This window comes from Belonocnema kinseyi, chromosome 7 (genome assembly GCF_010883055.1).
Source record: "Belonocnema kinseyi isolate 2016_QV_RU_SX_M_011 chromosome 7, B_treatae_v1, whole genome shotgun sequence".
In the NCBI taxonomy this organism is placed as follows: domain Eukaryota; kingdom Metazoa; phylum Arthropoda; class Insecta; order Hymenoptera; family Cynipidae; genus Belonocnema; species Belonocnema kinseyi.
The window spans coordinates 2,819,532-2,824,218 of record NC_046663.1 but is presented as its reverse complement, the minus strand read 5'-3'; the positions used below and the strand labels follow the sequence as shown (position 1 = coordinate 2,824,218).

The 4,687-nt window shown below is 22.5% G+C and overlaps 1 protein-coding gene across 2 annotated transcripts in view; it reads left to right on the top strand.

The window, feature by feature from the left end:
* The window catches only part of LOC117176299 (band 3 anion transport protein), a 177,653-nt gene that overhangs the window by 74,719 nt on the left and 98,247 nt on the right, over positions 1-4,687 (top strand). The window lies entirely within an intron of this gene.

The window sequence follows — 4,687 nt, the reverse complement described above, 5'->3', positions numbered from 1 at the left end:
CTAACACCTTTATTATTTTTTCTCTTGTTATGTCCTCTTCCTTGTCTCTTTTCCTTCCGCTTTTCCTCTTTGCCTCCTTGTAATTTTTAACTTTCTTCTCTAATCCAGCTAGCAATCCTTTAAATATTTTTTTCCATTCTACCATCTCAATATTTTAGTTTACTCTTTTCCTTAGTTTTCTCTTTCTATTGACTATCTTTCATTGCTTTTTCTTCCTTCCTACCTTCTCCAACTCTCCTTCAAACCTTGTATTTTTCTCCTTTTTTATTACGCACCTCATTATACTTTTTTTTCTCCTATATTCCTCTTCACTACTTTTCCGACACTTCTCATTTCCTCTATTTATAACTTTGTATCTCTCCTTCTATTGACTGCTTTCACTCCTTCGCAAAACTTTTTCGAAAAACTAAATTCCTTGATTTCTTTTAAATTTTTGTTTTAACAGGTTCTGGTTTTGACTTCAAGTTTCCCATGTAAAATGCATGGGGAAAATCACTTTTTTTAGTTTTTGTAATAATTTGTTAGGGTTTGGGGAAATGTGACGGAAAAACAATAGGAGAAGGCTTGTAGAGAATTATACAACGAAGAATTTCGTGTATTAGACATATGTGTTTGACAACCTTAATATACCCCCACTAGTCCCTGAAAACTACCCTTAAAACCAAAAATATTAATTCTTCGTGAAATCGATCTTTCGAGCACGGCATTCTCATCTTTTTTTACTTAAAATTATTTATATGATTCTAGTGGAATATTTATCAGCATCGGTTAATTAATTTTCAATTATTTAAACAAATGGGATTTTTTTGAATACATTTTTCTAATTCTTTTTTTATTATAAATTATTAATATTTCTTTAGCGGAATATTTATCAACATTTTTTTATTAATTTGTAATCATTTAAACAAATTCCATTTGTTTAAATTTTTTAAATTATTTTTTGTCTAATAATATTACTATTGTCCTACTGGATTATTTATTAAAATTTTTTAATTATTTTTAATTATTTAAACAAATGCAATTTGTTTCAATCATATTTTTTTTCGAAAATTCGATTTTTCCCCTACAAATTATTACTATTGGTAGGCATTGGTTCATTAATTTTCAATTATTTAAACAAATGGAATTTAAATAGTTTTTTAAATTCTATTTTTATCAAAAATTATTTAAATTTCTTTGGTAAAATATTTATCAACATTTTTGCATTAATTTGTAATTGTTTTAAAAAATTCCATTTGGTAACATTTTTTTAATTCTTTTTTTTCCTTTGAAAATATTACGGTTGTCCTACTGGGTAATTTATTCAAATTGTTTAATTAATTTTTAATTATTCAAGCAAATAGAATTTCTTCAAATAACTTTTGTATTCTTTTTTATTGAAACTAATTATTAATATTTCTTTAGTGGAATATTTATCAACATTTTCTTATTAATTTGTAATCATTTAAATAAATTCCATTTGTTTAAATTTTTTAAATTATTTTTTGCCTAAAAATATTACTATTGTCCTACTGGATTATTTATTAAAATTGTTTAATTATTTTTAATTATTTAAACAAATGCAATTTGTTTCAATCATATTTTTTTTCGAAAATTCGATTTTTCCCCTACAAATTATTACTATTGGTAGGCATAGGTTCATTAATTTTCAATTATTTAAACAAATGGAATTTAAATAGTTTTTTAAATTCTATTTTTATCAAAAATTATTTAAATTTCTTTGGTAAAATATTTATCAACATTTTTGCATTAATTTGTAATTGTTTTAAAAAATTCCATTTGGTAACATTTTTTTAATTCTTTTTTTTCCTTTGAAAATATTACGGTTGTCCTACTGGGTAATTTATTCAAATTGTTTAATTAATTTTTAATTATTCAAGCAAATAGAATTTCTCCAAAAAACTTTTTTATTCTTTTTTATTAAAACTGATTATTAATATTTCTTTAGTGGAATATTTATCAACATTTTTTGTTAATTTGTAATTGTTTAAACAAATTGCATTTGTTTATATAATTTTTTTAATTATTTTTTTTTCATACAAATTATTACTATTGGCCTACTGGAATATTTATTAACATTGTTTCATTAATTTTCAACTATTGAAACAAATAGAATTTGTTTAAATAATTTTGTCATTCTTTTTTTTTATTAAATTTTATTAATATTTTATTAGTTGATTATTTATTAAAATTGTTAAAATAATTTGTTATTGTTAAAACAAATTCAATTTGTTTAAATAATTTTTAAACATTTTTTAAAATAAAAATGATTGAAGTTTTGTCTAGTGGACATTCAAGAACATTGTTTAATTAATTTACAATTATTTAAACAAATTGAATTTTTAAAAGTATTTTTTTAAATAAAAAATGATTAATATTTCGGTAGTAGAATATTTATCAACATTGTTTTATTAATTTGTATTTTTCAAAAAAATTCCATTTGTTTAAATAATTTTTTTAATTATTACTTTTGGCCTACTGGAATATTTATTAACATTGGATGATTAATTTAAAATTATTTAAACAAATACAATTTTTTTAAATACTTTTCTATTCTTTTTTATTAAAACGGATTAATATTTCTTTAGTGGAATATTTATCAACATTTTTTAGAAATTTATAATTGTTCAAAGAAATTGAATCTGCTCATATAAATTTTCAAATTGAACTATTCCAGTTAAACATTTACGAACTTCTTGAAATTTTTTTTTGTTTTAAATGAATTATTTTCTTTATTTAAAATTTTAACTATTCTAATTTAAAATTCCATTATTTTAGTTATAAATTCATCTTTTTATTTGAACATTAATTTCTTTCATACAAATTTAATTAATTATTTTTTAACTGAAGAATGATCTTTTCTAGTTGAAAATTCGTATTTTTTGGTAAATTTTTTTTTGTTTGGAAATAAAATTGCTTGATTAAAAGTTAAACTCTTTTGTTAAAGATTAGTTTTTTTTTCAAAAATCATTATTTTATTTAAAAATTAATTTCTTCAGTTGAAAAATTGAGAAGAATCTTTTTGCCAAAAATTAAATTATTTTGTTGAAGATTTGTTTTTTTTATTTTGTTTGAAAATGATTATTTTTTAAAACTTAAAATGCAACTATTATTCCAGTTGAATATTCCATAGTTTTAGTTTAAAATTCATCTCCTTGGTTAGAAATACATTTTTTTAATTAAAATTTTAATTATTCAGTTTTTGGTTTAAAAATGATTAATTTTTAGTTCAAAATTCGTCTTTTTCGGTTGTGCATTGATTTTTTTTATCTTAAAACTAAATTATTTTAGTTTGGTTGCCAATTTATCTTTTTTTTAAGTATATGGTTAAATATTTGCCTTCTTTAATTGATAATTCAAGTAATCCAGTCAAATATTTATCATTTTAGTTGAAAATTCATCTTTTTGATTTAAAATTTAACTCTTTTTGCTTTTCTTCTGGTAATAATTCTCATTTTTTTTAGACGGTTGTAGTTTTTTTTTTAATTATGAGAAACAAAAAAAAATTGCTAAAATCGTGTGTATTTCCAGTTACGGCATAATTTATTTATCTAAAACAAGAAGCCTTAGGAACCTCTCGTGCTTATTGACATTATCGACAACGTAACGAAATCTTGGCAACTGTTTCGTTCTTTCGAAATTCTACATACCTGTACACTTTTTACTATACGGGTGACCTTTTGCATTTAAAACCATCAGTCACTCGCAAATGAAAGTGTGTTACGTCAACTAAAATCTAGGCTGCGGCAAAATACAGCAAAACAAAAAAGAGACACGTCTTTGAGATTTATTGTCACATAAATTTATCTTTCGCTTAATTATTTTCGCTATCATATCAGTCACTGTTCTGCGTCGAAAAATTAAGCCGGGCGGAACGCGAGTTTGTGAAAAAATCATAATTCTCACTTGGAATAAGGAATTTTCCAAAAGAATTACAATTTTATTAAGTTTGAGCCAGGAACTGTCCGTGATGAATTATTATTATTTTTTAATTTGGCACATGTAAATCGAGTAAAATACTATTATTTTAAGTTTGGGTTGAATATTTTAATGTGGAAATATAATTTTGACAATTGCTAGGGTAAAATTGTGGAATTAATTATAGTTTGTATACTGGAGGAAAGAGTTTTAGTGAAGAAATACAATTTTTACTTTAGAAGAGGGAATTTTTTGTGATGAATTATAATTATTACTATGGGTCAGGGAATTTTAGTAAAGCAGTATAATTTTGAGTTTGAGAACGAAAATTTTGTTGAGAAATATAATTTTTTTGATAATTGGGACAGCGAATTTTAATAAAAATTAGAAGTTTGAGTTTGGAACAGGGCATTTTAATTAAGAAGTATAATTTTCACAATTGGTATAGAGAAATCCTGTGAAAAATTATAATTTTTATTTGGGACAGGTATTTTAGTAAAAAGTTAGAATTCTAATTTTCGACATGGAATTTCAGTAAAGAAATATAATTTGGAGTTTGAGAGAAGAAGTTTGAGTTAAGAAATACAATATTGTTGTTAATTGGGACAAGGAGTTTCAATAAAAATTATAATTTTGAGCTTGGGACAGGGAATTTTATTTAAGAAGCATAATTTTCACAATTAGTATAGAGAAATCCCGTAAAAAATTCTTATTTTTACTTTGGGACAAGTACTTTTAGTAAAAAGTTATAATTATAATTTTCGACATG